The 17,519-nt window shown below is 37.3% G+C and overlaps 1 protein-coding gene across 3 annotated transcripts in view; it reads right to left on the bottom strand.

Annotated features, from left to right (window-relative positions):
* LOC124720127 (zinc finger protein 99-like) overlaps positions 1-17,519 on the bottom strand; it is a 258,728-nt gene that overhangs the window by 41,360 nt on the left and 199,849 nt on the right. The gene's annotated exons all lie outside the window — the stretch shown is intronic.

The raw sequence follows: 17,519 nt of genomic DNA, 5'->3' as shown, positions 1-17,519 counted from the left end.
TATACCCTTTCAACCAGCCTCATATTCAGGACACTGTGGCATAAACATAGAAAATTGATATAACACTGGTCTGTATTTCAAAGTTGTTTTTTTTATGTTATCAGCTTTTAGGTAATCTTTTATATTTAGTTCACGCTGAATTGAAAAATGTAACGCACTTTGCTCAATCAGGTCACATTTCATCGCTATCTCAATATCTAACTAGTAACCTGCTAGGTATGTAAGCCACTCAAGTGTTTGAAATTTGTAAGTTTATTATGAGAAAACAGAATTATTTCCATGTCACAGAGCTCCATTTAATATAAGATATTCAAATAAAGGTAGTTAAAAAGATGAAAAGAAACTTCTATTATCTGTGTTTTGTTTACCATAAAATGAGATACAATAATAGCTCACAGTGGTGTATACAGAGATGGATGTGCCAACTCGAGAGAAAGAGAGAGAGAGAGAGAGAGAGAGAGAGAGAGAGAGAGAGAGAGAGAGAGAGAGGGGGGGGGGGGGGGGGTTGAGCTGATAGTACTCTAACTTGTAGAGACCTCTAGGCTAGTATGACTTGAGCTCTGCAGGTGACAGCAGCATCGTCACAAAATGAATCGAATGCGCAAGAATCATCCAAATGTAGCAATATAATGCTACATTTGTGGTAAAGTCATCATCCCACACAGGAAGTTCAAAATTGATCCTTTTGTGAGACAAAAGTGGCATGCATACTTTGGAGTTAAAATTGGTGATGAGGATAACCTCTTTGCACCACATGTATGCTGCAAAATGTGTGTTGAAAGTTTGTGGCACTGGATCAAAAAGCAGTGAAAATGTATCGATTTGGGTGTACCTATGATTTGGAGAGAGGAAACAGATCATACTACCAACTGATATTACTGCATGTACAAATTTAGAAGTAAGTTAATGACTTATTCTCATGAACTTAATAGGTCTCTCTAGCATGCTTTTTAAATTAATTAGAAGTATCCTATCTGAATTTATTTAATGAATCAATCTACCTTTACTTCTTGGTATAAACCAAAAGAAACAAAGTGAGCATAAATATCAAGATGTTCAGTTTGCCATAAGGCCAGTGGCTCATGGACCAGGAATTCCGATTCCAACACCCCTGACAACAAAAGCGATTTTTCTGGCCAAATGATGATATGCATGAAGAGGATATTGGGTTTACTGGTGACACATATCAAGCCCCCTAAGATTCATGCCAACTAAAATCCCTAACCCAAGGTGAAGTGAATGATTTGACATGGGATTTGTACTTATCCAAAGAATCTATCCAGTTACTAGGATCACATTCTCAAGAAAACAGATTGTCAGCTCCTGAAACAACCTTCTATTGGTACTGTAACTGTGAAGAAGAACTCTGACGGTTTTTCAGAAAGGCTGAAGAAGCTTTCCTGGTTCACTGTCATGACATTGGTGTGGTTTCATAGAAGCTTTGGTATAACAAATACCTCTACTGAATGGTGACTTTTCATAGGTTCGTTACGTAGAAGTCTGAAAGTTATACTACTCATTTGTAGCATAATTGCTTCTGTTCCAGTGGGTCATTCAGTACAAATCGGTGAAACCTACAGTAATATTGAACGTTTTTAACACCTCTCAAATATAACACCACAAATGGAAGATTTTTAGAGACATAAAGGTATGTTTCTGAGCTTAACATGTAATTTTTTTTAAATATGTACACAAGTACGCATTAACACTATTTGTTAGGCACTGTGGACATACTACTGGGTCTACAACGTGGCTACACCAAATATGCATGTTTCCTGTGACTATGGGACAGTCGGGCAGAGAAGCACTATATACCACAGACCTGGGGAGCAAAACCTATCCTGGCAGCATGTTTCCACAATAATAAATCACAAGCTCTCATGGATGCACAGAAAATTCTACTTCCACCACTGCACATTAAATCTGTTTTGTAGTGAAAAAAGAAAGGACATTTACTTTCTTAAAACAGAAGTTCCACATGTCAGTGAGGCCACACTTAATGCAGGTAGATTTGATGATTCTCTGATCACAGATCTCTGATGAAGGATACATAATTCAATGATAGTCTGGAGGATACAGAGAGGAATGCCTGGTTAGCACTGAAATCAATAATAAAAGTCTTTCTTGGCAGCTATAGGAGTCCAGAGTATGAAAATGCTGTCAAGGAACTCCTGTAAAACTTCCAGGTTCTTTGTGCTTGTACGTCAATAAAAATGGTGCTCAATTCACATTTAGATTACTTCCAACTGTGGAAATTATAGCAAGAAGCTCGGTGAGCAATTTCAGAGAGATATGAAAGTGAATGAGGTGAGATACCTGTATCGCTGTGATGTGAACATGCTTGTGGATTATTGTTGGCGCCCCATGAGAGACATTTCAGATGCAAAACACATTCAAAAGTCCTTGAAGATAGCCTATCCTCCATAAAATGACATTAACGTATGATCTTACGTACATAATTTAGACTTCACCCAAATGCAAGACTGTTTCCAAACTATTATCAGCATATATACTACATTAAAAAAGTTTCTTTGATGTCATATTTTAAAAAGAGGAATAGCACCAAAACTAGAACTGAATGAACAAAATGAGTTACATTTCTGAATTCAACATGCATGAAATATTAAGAAGTACCTTAAAAAGCTTTCCCTCAAAAATGATGCAGACCAGTGTATTAATACTAAAAAATAAATGGTTAAGAGTTATCACAATGTCATAAAACATATGAGTCATGCAGAGAGAAGTTCAACATTAATGAATTTCCACCAACTGGATGTCAGTACTCAAATTATGCACTTTTTCTCAGGAAATGTTAAATGTGCTTACAATTCTTCCTTTTCTTTACAATTTCCTACTGCTGTTATATATTCCCACTCTTTCCAGTGCCACAGTGAAACTATCCCAAGCTACTATGCAATTTGGACTTAAGCAGTGAATATAATGGGGACTGAATGCTTTGAAACAGTGGATCATACACTACACAATCAACATAAGTCATTCAAACATTAGCAACATAAAGGTAAACTGCAAGACTCACTCATCAGACATAGGTCATGAAAGGTAGGTTAGGAAACAAAACTTATACTAGGCTTAAGTTGTTTTAAATATTTTCAGGGTTTTAATATAGTTCTGTGGAACTACAGTTCTCCCTAACTTTGTACTTCAGTGAAATGTGTAGTTAGTATGGTTTAATTAATATATTTGGTGGAGCTACTGCTATTAAGAATAAAGAAAGACGAAAAAAGCTGTTTGGTCAAAAAGTTTTAGGGAGGCATGTCAAAATTCTGGAAAACCTTACATGAATGAAAAAGAAAATGATGGGTGTATAAAGGCAAAACTGCCAAAAAAAAGCCATTTCATGTGACAGTTGACTGTGATCCAAAATGCAGATTTCTTACCCCTGTCACTTGAAAAGTTTGTAACGCAATGCAAAAGAGCCATTAATGAAAGGATGTAAAATGTGGAGGGGCCAGACAAATGTGTGTTCATAGAGAGGCCTTTTCAGTAGTTGTGAGGGCAACAGTCTGGATGGTTGGCCAATATGGTCTAGTAATGTTAGACAACACAGCCTTGCTGTGCTGATACTGCAAATGGCTGAAATCAAGGGGTACTAACAGCTGTAATTTCTACACAGTGCATGCAACTCTTCTATACAGTTAAATAATCCTCCTTGGCAAAATATTCTGGAGGTAAAATAGTCCTCCATTAGGATCTCTTGGTGAGACTATTCAGGACAATGTTGTCATCAAGGAAAACAAGACTGGCATCCTAGGGTCAGTGCATGATTCCCTCATCAGGTACATGAATTAGAAGATTTAAAAAACAAAATCAAAAGGTTGAAGGTAAACATAGTGGAAGATAGTGAAGTGTGGTGGCAGGAAGAACAGGAATTATTGTCATGTAAGTACACAGTTGTAAACAAAACGTCAAACAGGGGTGACAAAGGGGTAGATGTAAAAATGAATCCGAAAATAGGAATGCAGATAACACATTATTATAGTGAAGACAGACATGAAGCAAACACTCACCACAGTAGTGAAAGTTGTACATCAACTAGCTCTACAGATGATGAACAGATTGAAAGAATGTATGATGAGTTAACAGATATACAGATATTTAAAGAAGATGAGAAATTAATTACGATGGGAGACTGGAATCTGGCAGTGGGAAAAGTACAGAAGGAAAAATTGTAGGAGAACGCTGACTGGGAGAAAGGGATAAAAAAGGAATAAAAGAGAAAGCCACCTAAAAAGAATTATGCACAGATCATAATTTAATCATGGCTATCACTTCAGTTAAGAATCATGTAAAGGGACTGTGTACATGGAAGAGACCTGTGGGCACTAGAAGTTTTTATAATGATTATGGAATGGTACAGAAGAGATTTTAAAGCCAGATTTCAAACTGTATGACATTTACCGGACAAGATATAGACTTTGACCACTATTTATTGGTTATGAACTGTAAGTTAAAACCTAGGAAATAGCAAAATGGTACGAAATTTAGGAAATAAGATGCAGATAAATTGGAAGAACCAGAGGATGCTGCATGTTTCACACGAAGTATTAGGCAATGATTGACAGGAAAGGATCACAAAAGAAAATGAATTGGTAGCTTTGAGAGATGAAATACTGATGGCAGCACGTGATCAACAGATAAAAGGGCAAGGTTTAAGAGAAATCTCTGGATACCGCAAAAGATCTTTAATTTTATTTACCTAACAAGAAAATACAAAAATGCAGCAAATGAAGAAGGCAAATCAATACAGGAGTCTGAAAAATGAGACTGCCAGAACGTCCAAAATATCTAAGCAGGAAAGGCTAGAGCGCAAATGTAAGGTTAGAGAATTTGCATGAGTAAGGGAAACATAGACACCATCTATAGAAAGCTCTGACAGAACCTGAAGAAAATTAGGGAAGATACAAAATGCTGACAGGTAACGGCAAGATAAATATTTCTGAACAAGAGAAATTTGTTAACATGGTAGTCATGTGAGATGGTTACTTCCCCATCAGGCACCTCTCCAGGTGTCAGATAGGTGAAAGCCTCTCATATATAGATGGTTATAAGGACACAAAATAAATAATGTGGCTCAAATACTAACATGGACCTAAGTCCCTTAGCATCTATTTTGATATCCAACAGCAAGTGCTCATTGTCTGTTCATCAAGTTGGTGAAACTGTATACAAGTATGTCTTGTTCTCACAGTCCAGTCCTTAACAAATGTAATCTCTAGCACAGATCATCACTTCCATCTGTAACTTGAAAAGAATCATTATGGAACAATAGGAAAGATATCCACTATTGCAGGTTCAAGAAAATGTAGTGGGATTTCCTGCTCATTAGATTTTGGGGGACAAGAAATATTATGAAAAGGAGAGTGAGAGCTAGACAAATCCTCTTCACAGACTTTACTGGCACACTCAACACAAATTCACTGCTCAAATTAGGCAAACCTAAACAGCTTACCTGTACACTACAAAAATTTCACATCAACATCCTCACAATAGAAGAGATGCATTTCACAGACAAAAACCACTTCAACACAGAAAACTGCAGGATATACAGGGGAAAACTGCCATCAGAAGGGGAACACAAGGTTTGGTACAGATTTTGAAGCACACAAATCAGTCATAGACAAAATATAATATTTCTGTTCAAAATCAGAAAGGATCTTCACAATAACATTCAAATCAGGAAGCAGGGCATACACAATCATTAACACACATGCACCAAGAATTACCAAAGAAATAGATTACAAGTAATCGAGAATTTTCGAGAAGACATGGAGGAAATAAACAAAATACCACAAAGACAAATTAAAATTATATTAAGAGACTTCAATTCACAACTAGTAGTAGGAAGAAGGTACAAGCAAATAACAGGCCCACACACAGCACAAAAAATGTAGGAACAAAAATGGGTAACATCTCATATATTATTGTCAAAATTTTAAGTTAAAATTTATGTCAACACAATTTCAAAAGCCACGACAGAGATTCACAACATGGAAACACCCAAGAACATTTGATGAACATTCCAAATAGATCACATAGCCATAACAAACAAAAACACAAGGGAAATTTTGAATGCGAGAATATGCAAAGTTTTCTTGGAGTCCAGCCATCATTTACTAAAAATTAGGTCATTTCCTGGAAACAGAGACAAACAAAAATTTATAAGATTTTATCTGGAATATTTGGAGGTAAGCAAAGGCAAAATTATGCATGAAATTAATGAAAATGCTACAGCAAATTGGACAGATCTCACATTGAGAGGTCAAACTCGCAGAAAATGCTAAGATAGATGGTAGAAATCAACTTGTGATTAGGCCATTGAACAAACAATCTTGGCGTGGAAGAAGTTTAGCAGCAATAAAACTACTGAATTGAACAAACAATCTTGGCGTGGAAGAAGTTTAGCAGCAATAAAACTACTGAAGCATGGCAGCATTTCCACTAAGTACAAAATAATTCTCAAAAGATATCAGAAGAGTGAAAAAAGCATACATCAAACGTAAAATAAATGAAATTGACGAAAATTTCAAGAGAAATATCTACAGAATAATCAGAAAAAATATAAAAAGTTATCAGACCCCAAACATATGTTTCAAAAGATCAGATTGATCTCTAAAAACAAAGACTGGAAAATTCTGAAAAAAATATTTTGATAAACTGGTCAACTGTGAAAAGCCTAAAAAATTAATTAAACATCACGAAAATGATACCAAATACAGGTTCTAAACGTCCCACTATCACAGATGCAGAGGGGGCTATAGTTCCACAGGAATGGAAATATGCATTAACCCACACACTGCAGCAAAAAAGCAACAAGACAAGACCTAAATAATTACAGAGTCATCTCATTATTAGTAGTCACTAACAGAATTCTCTCAAGGCATTACTCATGAGACTAGAACAGCAAGGTCATATAATAACAAATGAATACCAAGCACGTTTCTGGAAAGGAAGATCATGTACTCAATAGATTTGGATCTTGCGAACACTCCTGAAGATCAGCCAGGCAAACAATGCTGTACTCACATTTGTGGATTTTACGAAGGCCTACAACTCCATAGACAGGCAAGCTATTTGTCACACTAAAACAGAATAACTAGGGCACTCCCATAAAAATAACTAACAGGCCCAACATCCAAAATGAAACTGATGGGGTAACTTCAGAACCATTTGAGAAACACACAGGTATCAGGGTAGGAGATGGATTCTCACCACTTTTCTTGAACATATTCTTGGGCAACACTGTCCAACAATAGGATAAAAAGCAAAAAGGATTCAGTTAGGGATAACATTTGTAAAGAAAACAGTGACAAAATGCTACACATTTGCAGATGACCTGCCAAAATTCAGCAACAACAGGCAAGAAGCATTATAGCACTTACATGAAGTGTCCACCAAAACAGATCTACATATACCATACAAGAAAACACAAAATCAAGTATCTAAGGGAAAATATACAAAATGTAGGTTAAATTAAGGAATCCAACATAGAAAGAACAGCAAACCTTCAGGAAGCATACAAATTCACATGGACACACTAAAATAAGAGAAAAATATCAAGACACACCAAGTTCAGGGCACTACAATACAGCTGTACTACCAGAAGCACTCTACCGATAAGAAACAGCCACAGTTGGAGTATCAAGCATTACAGCAGCAGGGAAAAAAAAAAAAAAAAAAAAAAATAGAAACCTCAGAAAAAGTTTTTTGAGCCATACTCAATGATGGTATATGGATGAAGAGACAAACCAAAGAATTGTATGAATACACAAACAGGGCCACCAACATGGTAAAAAATGATGGTTTAACATTCTACAGACACATGCTTGGAATTAACAACAGATTCACTAAGTGTATTTCTGATGTAGTCACAGTTCAATTAAAAAAACAAATTGGCATGAATAAAACAAATGAAGCTCTAAAACAAGTATGAATCAATAGTACATTTATACATAAAAGGGAAATTGAGAAACAAAATTGTGGACAAGAATTCTAAAGCAAAAGAAAAGAAAAGAAGAAAACAGGAAAATATGGACAGAACAAATATGGACAGAACAAAGAAAATGGGAACACAGTCAATGAGTGGAGAGATTTTGGGGAGAAAAAAAAAAAAGACCAGATTTTGGAAAGAAAAAATAAAGAAGGAAATAAGAAAAATTGAATAAACATGTGACATCCAAATTCAGATGCAGTCTTAAGTATGATGATGATGATGATGATGATGATGATGATGATGATGATAGCAATAACAACATTTAAGTCTAAGGAAATCCTTCCTGAAGGTATTTGTCTGGCGTGTACCCGAACAGAAGCTTCGGACTGTGATGCTACATGAGAATGCTAAAGATTAGATTGGAAGATCAAATAAAAAAGAAGAGGAAGTGAATTGAATTGGAAAAAATAATTATTTATGTCACTACATGAGTAAAAGAAGGGATCAGCTAATAGGACACATTCCGATGCATCAATGAACTGTCAATTTCGTACAGAATGTAAAAATTGTCAAGGGAGACTGGAGCTTGAATACAATAATCAGGTTGAAATGGATGAGGGCTGTTGTAGTTATGCAAAGGTAAAGCAGGTTGCATAAATAGACTAGCATGGAGAACTGCATCAAACAACAACAACAACAACAACAGTTCTTCATTATTGAATAGATACTGTCAAAAGCATCCAACATTATGCTAACACTGATAAGAGACATTACTTTTAATTGTTAAATACCTTCCAATGGGAGTATATTTAAATGAAGAATTGAGAACTACATTATTTCCACGAGTAGGAGAGTCCACTCAACAGAGTTCAGAATGCCTGATCAAATCTAGCTCTGTCAAGCTGAGACTGTGCCCTGATATTGCCAAGTGAAAAAAAATGCTCATTAACAAGTGTTTTGGTTAAATATTTGTAATCCACATGATCCAGCACCTACAAAAATGCACTGTAAGAAATGACAGTTATCTGCAGAAATAGGTATTCAAATTTGAAAATGAAGCATTGGTTAATGCAATTAAATGTTGGTTGGAAGACGATATTTTTGTGCTCACTCCCGCTTAAAAGACAATAAATATGCATGTATTCCATATTGTAAAATAAAAGGAGTTTCAGCAAATTACAGAATAATCCAATCACAGGACCATTCTCAAGATACTCCAAAATTATAGTGATATGTTATGGCGATCAACAGACCAAACAATGTTGAGTGAGAAATGGGTGAGACACCTTCTGAAGTAGTTGTAAGTGCTCTGATATTGATAACATGAACCCATAGTTGGACGTGTACTCACTGATGGCTCATCTCTGGTGGCAGGATATGCATGTAGACCCAAACATGAGTAACTGTTATTCATTTATGTTTTGGCTCTGAGCACTATGGGACTTAACAGCTCAGGTCATCAGTCTCATTTATTTTTTATTTTTATTTTTTTAATTTTTTTTTGTGCATGCCGAAAATTAATATTTGCTTTGTCAGGGATATGTAAACAGCCACGAGTATCTAGTGTTTGGTGCGAGAAAAGTGAGACGTGTCCAGAGAGCAATGAGGTACAAGAGGTTAAGAAATCAAATTTTCATAACACAAGCAACCAATATTTACAACGATTAATTAAAGCTAATATTGTTTTACGATGCAAATTAAGTTGAGCAGATAGTAAGCCAATGGTCAACTTCAAATCATTACTGTTGAGTGAACTAGGTGGTAGGGTATCCATTTTTGGAACAATAAGCTGGTATGCATGATTTCCCTTTGTTAGCCTTCATTCCAACTGTTGGATTACCAAGGTTGATATGTGCCAATTTAAGGTCAAAGTACATATAAAAATGAAACAGATTGTTATAACTGGCTTACTGGGATCTGACACACAGTTTTATGAACAAAAATGTAGTTTTCAAAGATAGGAACATTCAGGTAGCTGAAAACATGAAAAGGTACAACAAAACAACAAAGAAGGTTGCAGCAACTACCCTTAGAATTTACAGTTGTTTCACTACACTAGAACATGGCAAACAGTGTAGCAAAATGGCAAATGTAAATGTTCCAATTTGCCATTTGCGAGAGGTGCAAGAAATGTTTTCATCCTTCAGATGGAGGTCCATGTATTGAGAAATAAAAAAGGGAGACTTTTACAATCTTTCTGGAAATTAGTGCATACAATGTTGACATAGAAGTATTGAAGACTAAAAATATGTATATAACCTAGAAGGCATTACTGACTTTAGAGCAGAGGCAGAGATTAATTTGGAATTTATAGATCAGGGATTGGACAGTTTAGGCAATATGGAATCAGTCATAATGCATAACTTCATGGAAACTAGAGCTGAAAGAATGTTCACAAACTTAATAAAAGGTGGAAAGAAGCATTTGAAAAGCTAAATGACAGAAAAATAAAGTTTGGAGGGCTGCCAAATATCAAGCTGTAAAGCATACTGTGTCTGTCTGAGATGATCGTAAAGATTTGCGTAGAACCCCCAAGAAACATTCATCACAGAGATAAAATATGTAACAGAAAGGGTAAAATACAATTTTAAATGTGACATAAACTCGGTTAAGGAGGGGCTAATGGCCAGATGAGTTAGAATGCTGGAGGTCTCAAGAACAGAAAAACAAGAAAGAATGAAAGACCTTTAAAGTGAGTAAAAATATTCAAATTTAAGAGAAACAATTACATTAAACAACTGGTTAGAAAAACAGAATTACAAACCAAATTAACAAATATCACAGTGGATGTGACCGAAACAGGAGAGGAAGCAGGCAATATAAATCATCTCATACAGGTTGTGCAACAAAACATCAAGGAATCCATACAACAATCTGCGAGCCAACTGTTTAGTATCCATACATTGCTAAAAATTCAAGAAATTCCGCTCAAGAGGCAAACTGCTCTCCATTACTTTTGTAAGGAACTAAAATGGATTGTTCCCAGAAATAAAAATGACAAAACACAGATTGTATATGTTGCAAATGAGACAGACAGAGTGTGTGACAATGTTTCTGAGTAAGTATAAGTTGAACAGCAGTGCGCTCAGTGTCATAAATTTTGTCTGTAGCTAATCCTATGATAGGATGCATAATGAATGACACACTAAGTTACTGGAAACGTAAGAGGAGTATATGTGGAATGCACATGGGTAATTTTTATGCTGGATGATAGTTTGAAGTCCTCTGATGAACTCCGAGGCACCACCAGAGAAAGATATCAGATAGCATACAGGGTATAGGCACTTCAGCTGTCAAAATTTTACAAGAAATTGCCATAGTATTTGTACTAAGTTCCTGAATTTACCTCCCTCCAGGAAAGTTGTCACACTTAAATTACTTTCAGATTGAGACTGGACGAAATCTCCAAAATATTTTATGAGGCATGGGACATTTAGTGGAAAGATAGGATAGATGCCATAGGAGGGTAAGTCGAGAGCGCGACCTTCCTCTGCCCTGTGTAGAATATGCATACAGCTCTCAATATTGCCTACAGTGTCACCGGTTTCTGACAAATGGATTCCCGATGCCGTTTTGTTATGTGCCTGCAAATGCTCCCTGAACTTTCTGGGAGAGCTGGAGATTTACAAGGCCAAAAAGCATGAGTCCACTAGGGTACTCAATGGACAAAGCGATTTTGTGCCCAACGCCTACTTTGCTTTGTTCGATAACATACTACGATAACCAAAAAATGCCTCATGTATTTATACCTAGCCTTGCTTGATGATTTGTGTAGAAAACAATATGCATTTGCTTTACTTCCATACATTCGTCGCTCTAATCCTGTAACTGATTAAGTCATACCTATTCATGGATTGTATGGCCAGACTAGATAATTTTGTTTATTGACTGTTAATATGTAGTGTAAACGTTTTCTGTGGGAGAAATATCACGATGTATGTAAAGCCCTCTGGTGGTTAAGTTCTTATGATCGGCGTGTGCCTACATAACGTCCTGGCGACCGACCCCACAGAGGGCACTGATCATTGATCTGTCTTTTCTTCAGCTGTCATTTAGAAATTTTATCTTTCATAGGTACTTTATAGGTTGCTACAGGCAATTTATTATGTATATTAATTTTTGACTGTAAATTCACCATAAAAGTGACAGACCTACTATTTTTATATATTTCCTTTTAATAATTTTATATGGGTAACTGTATTCATCTTTTACTGTATCACAATTTGTTTCTATAATAACTATCAATATTTAAAAGTCTGCTACACGTATTTGACCTAATGTATTTTTATCACATTACATTTCTTACGTAAATGGTGGCTACATCTAAACCCACAGTAGCGACATCTATGTAGGATGTAGGCAAACATATTTCTGGTAGCTACTGTACTTCAGTAGCCAGTTGAAAAAATGACTCTGTGGACGATGTGGTCTATTCTACACCTTATTTTAGATCTGTGCGACGATGCTGTGCTGAGTATATTTATTTGTTTTGACGAAGCCATTATGGCCTTATCACTTTAGGACATGGTGTAGAAAAGGTACGTTTTACCGTATTTTGTCTGTACATTTCCCTGGTTGTGTGATAGTATATTGTGATATGTGATGCTGTATTGTGTTGAAATACACTGCTCACAAGGTGTATGTATTTGTATACTGTAGATCTGAGGATGGTCATTACTGTCTGAAACCAGTCATCGTCAAAAGAATTGATATTCCGATCAAAGACTGGAATAAAAAACATTTGGTGAAGAAGTCATAACGGCTAACAAATCTTCACTTCAAGAGGGAGTCTGTTTTGCATTGTTACACAAGGAAGAAGAGCGACTTGTTGCCAACCCTATTTGGAACAGTGTTGTACTCAGTGTGTTCACTGAACCTATAACAGGAGGAATGGGCGATTTAATCAGGAAAATTAAGGGGGGGGGGCTGGCAGTATACTCAATTCCACCCTCACTAACAGCACTGAAGCCCTTAAATTACCGAGATGTAGAGGAGGTGGCAAGGGTGATTGTGACGGAAGAGATTACGGGAACTCCAGCTCGAATTTTCAAGGAAAGAGGCACTCCGATACATTTAGTTTTTCTTTTCCCTGGCAACAAGAGGCCACTAAAATCGCCCCACTTTTGTATTGGTGCTTTGGGCGCTGAAGTAATAAAGCTTGTAGGAATTGCTCATTTAAGGTAGAGGTGACAATACCATATGTGATTTTGATTTGAAGAAAAATATGATTTTGGTGACATGACTTTCTATGTTATCAGGATGTGATAACTCGCATAATGTTCGATTCAGTGTGGCAACTCATCGTTTTGTCACAAAAATGTGAGAGACGACCACAGAAAAAAGCTCTATTTTGCAAATTCTGGCTAAATCACATATTATGCTCTAAGAGCCAAACATCTATTACTATCAATGGCAGTACTGGAAAGGTTCTACATCTACATCTACATTTAAACTCCGCAAGCCACCCAACGGTGTGTGGCGGAGGGCACTTTACGTGCCACTGTCATTACCTCTCTTTTCTGTTCCAGTCGCGTATGGTTCGCGGGAAGAATGACTGTCTGAAAGCCTCTGTGCGCGCTCGAATCTCTATAATTTTACATTCGTGATCTCCTCGGGAGGTATAAGTAGGGGGAAGCAATATATTCGATACCTCATACAGAGCCAACTGCGGTGGCCATGCGGTTCTAGGCACTCCAGTCCGGAGCCGCGCTGCTGCTACGGTCACAGGTCCGAATCCTGCCTCAGGGATGGGTGTGTGTGATGTCCTTAGGTTAGTTAGGTTTAAGTAGTTCTAAGTTATAGGGGACTGATGACCACAGCAGTTGAGTCCCATAGTGCTCAGAGCCATTTTGAACCTCATCCAGAAATGCACCCTCTCGAAACCTGGCGAGCAAGCTCCACCGCAATGCAGAGCACCTCTCTTGCAGAGTCTGCCACTTGAGTTTGCTAAACATCTCCGTAACGCTATCACGGTCACCAAATAACCCTGCGATGAAACGCGCCACTCTTCTTTGGATCTTCTCTATCTCCTCCGTCAACCTGGTCTGGTACGGATCCCACACTGATGAGCAATACTCAAGTATAGGTCGAACGAGTGTTTTGTAAGCCACCTCCTTTGTTGATGGACTACATTTTCTAAGGACTCTCCCAATGAATCTCAACCTGGTACCCGCCTTACCAACAATTAATTTTATATGATCATTCCACTTCAAATCGTTCCGCACACATACTCCCAGATATTTTACGGAAGTAACTGCTACCAAGGTTTGTTCCGCTATCATATAATCATACAATAAAGGATCCTTCATTCTATGTATTCGCAATACATTACATTTGTCTATGTTAAGGGTCAGTTGCCACTCCCTGCACCAAGTGCCTATCTTTCGCAGATCTTCCTGCATTTCGCTACAATTTTCTAATGCTGCAACTTCTCTGTATACTACAGCCGCACGGAACTTCCGACACTATCTACTAGGTCATTTATATATATTGTGAGAAGCAATGGTCCCATAACACTCCCCTGTGGCACGCCAGAGGTTACTTTAACGTCTGTAGATGTCTCTCCATTGATAACAACATGCTGTGTTCTGTTTACTAAAAACTCCTCAATCCAGCCACACAGCTGGTCTGATATTCCGTAGGCACTTACTTTGTTTATCAGGAGACAGTGCGGAACTGTATCGAACGCCTTCCGGCAGTCAAGGAAAATAGCATCTACCCGGGAGCCTGTATCTAATATTTTCTGGGTCTCATGAACAAATAAAGCGAGTTGGGTCTCACACGATCGCTGTTTCCGGAATCCATGATGATCCCTACAGAGTAGATTCTGGGTTTCCAAAAACGACATGATACTCGAGCAAAAAACATGTTCTAAGATTCTACAACAGATCGACGTCAGATATGTAGGTCTATAGTTTTGCGCATCTGCTCGACGACCCTTCTTGAAGACTGGGACTACCTGTGCTCTTTTCCAATCATTTGGAACCTTCTGTTCCTATAGAGACCTGCGGTACATGGCTGTTAGATGGGGGGCAAGTTCTTTCGCGTACTCTGTGCAGAATCGAACTGGTACCCCATCAAGTCCAGTGGACTTTCCTCTGTTGAGGAATTCCAGTTGCTTTTCTCTTGTTGATCTCCAAATTTCAAGAACCTACAGGTACTGTCTTTATCATGACCCAATCAACCAAAATGACATTATTGATAGACTGCATTTGCATCTAAGGTGGAGCTTGTATGAGGCAGAAACTGTGGGGAAAAGGACAACCATCAATATACGTTTAAAACTTCCTGGCGGATTAACAATGTGTGCCAGACCGAGACTCAAACTCAGAACCTTAGCATTTCGCGCACAAGTGCTCTACCACGTATGACTCATGCCCCATCCTCACAGCTTTACTTCCGCCAGTACCTCGTCTCCTACCTTCCAAACTTTACAGATGCTCTCCTGCAAAGTTCACAGATTTAATCTTCCAGAAAATTTCATATCAGTAACACTCCGCTGCAGAGTGAAAATCTCATTCTGGAATATATGGTTGGATCATTTTGGAGTACAATACTGTGTAGAACAGTAATGGCCAGCACACAGAAAATAACTGAGAATGAGCAACCCCTTTCTGAAGAAAGAACTGAGAGCAGAAGCAGTAAGAAGCCATTGTCAGAGAGGTATACCGAGTTTCACCACTTCTTAGCAGTTGCAAAGTAAGTTTTCACATGTCACTGGCATCAAGTGGAGTCTGTTGTATCCATTTCTGGAGAAGCATTCATGGTTATTTGAGGAAAGGCAATACTTGGCTGCTAATACTTATCTGCTAATGACCACCTTTACTGTGACATTCCTACTGGGAATGCCAGGCCAATAGTGTAGAAACTATAAAGAAATCTACACTACTCGGAGTCTGTTGTGGAAGAAACACTCCAGCAACATCTCAGTGCAGGAATTATCCAACCATATGTCAGTACATGGTCACTTCCAATCATAGCTGTACCGAGAAAAAACAATCAATGGAGCAAAGATCTATTGCCTATGTGTAGACATGAGTGCAGCAAATGAGGTTACCACCCCTTACACTTACCCCTTGCCATGAACTCGTGAAATGCTGGGCTGAGTGGGAAACTGCAATTCTTTCACTACCTTAGAAACAAAATCAGGATACCAACAGATTCTGATAACCCTCAGGACTGCTGAAAGACAGCTTTTGGGATATTGTCTGGATAATGTGAGTTTTTATGGATGCCTTTTGGTACATTGAATGTACCCTTCACATTTCAAAGATGTGCCGATTTGTTCTTATGACAGTTGAAATCCACTTCCGGATTGGTCTATTTAGATGTTACTTTAGTGTTCTCTTAAACCATCGAAAAGCACACTGAGAGGTTAAGAAATTTATTAGGCAGGTTGCAAAGTGCCCATCTGAGTTTTAAGTAGGATAAATGTTCCTTTAAGACATCACAAGTTCAGTATTTCGACCATGATATTAGGTTTAAGCTGGATCTGTGGCTTACAGAAGCAGCAGGCAAGTTCCCTGCTCCTATTAATGCAAATAAGCTACAGTCTTCTAGGGATGGAAAACAACTACTGTTGTCTTGAAAAAGATAATGGTACTGTGAATATCTCTTTAAAAAGCTACTGAAGAAAGAAGTAACCTTTGAATGGTCTGCAAGTGTGAAACCACTATGTGACAAGCTAATGATGTATTGACAAGCCTCAGATTTTGCCAAGAGCATGATGGCAAAGAAAAACCGATAGGTAAAAAACTGAAGAAAAAAAACTCCGAATCTATGTCAAGAACCCAGTGTGGTGAAATATTTTATTCTTATGTTGCTTCATCCCTTTGCATCACAGGTTAATCCTTGTGCATTCAAAAATTGAAAATTGAACCATTAATTAGTTTCAAATATCTGTCTGGCAAAATAATTTTGAACACCTTTTTAAGTCACTTGCTGACTATCATTCACACAGATCTATGAACAACAAATACCTACACAAATGCAAGAATGTGTCAAAACTATCAAAAAATAGGTATCTTACCAATAACAAAGTGCTTTGTGTAAGTGGAAAACCTGTTATACATGAATATAAGAAGAAACAATTAAAACAAGTTTCGAATGATAAACACAATTAAACTATAATCATCTACGAAAAATAATGATGTTAGTTGCAAACAAAACAACAAAAAAATATATTAAGTGTCAAGAAATTGAAGAGGCTGGTTGTTTGATGCATATCTGACAACTAGGGACAAGCTTAAAAAGTGTAGATGCTACATTTGTTATCGAATATACGGGAAAAATGAACAAAATGTTAAAGTGACGTGTATCTGTTGGGCAGAAGTACATAGGGGAAAAAATCTACTAATAGGTAGGCACACAAAATTAACAGATCGCAGGTCTAAACCTGTTTTTGTAAGTGTTGAAATACAAGAAAAATGATGTTTGATAAAAGTTATCTGAACTGTGTCCATTATATTGCATACATTTTTTAAAATTTTCAGTCAATATTATCTGTTGTGCACCGTATGTGAAATTTTTGTTGCCACACATGATTAAGTAAAAAAGTGTATCATTCCAT

The sequence above is a fragment of the Schistocerca piceifrons genome, chromosome 11, assembly GCF_021461385.2.
Source record: "Schistocerca piceifrons isolate TAMUIC-IGC-003096 chromosome 11, iqSchPice1.1, whole genome shotgun sequence".
In the NCBI taxonomy this organism is placed as follows: Eukaryota; Metazoa; Arthropoda; class Insecta; order Orthoptera; family Acrididae; genus Schistocerca; species Schistocerca piceifrons.
The sequence above is the reverse complement of the archived record's forward strand: the minus strand, read 5'-3'. Positions and strand labels throughout refer to the sequence as shown.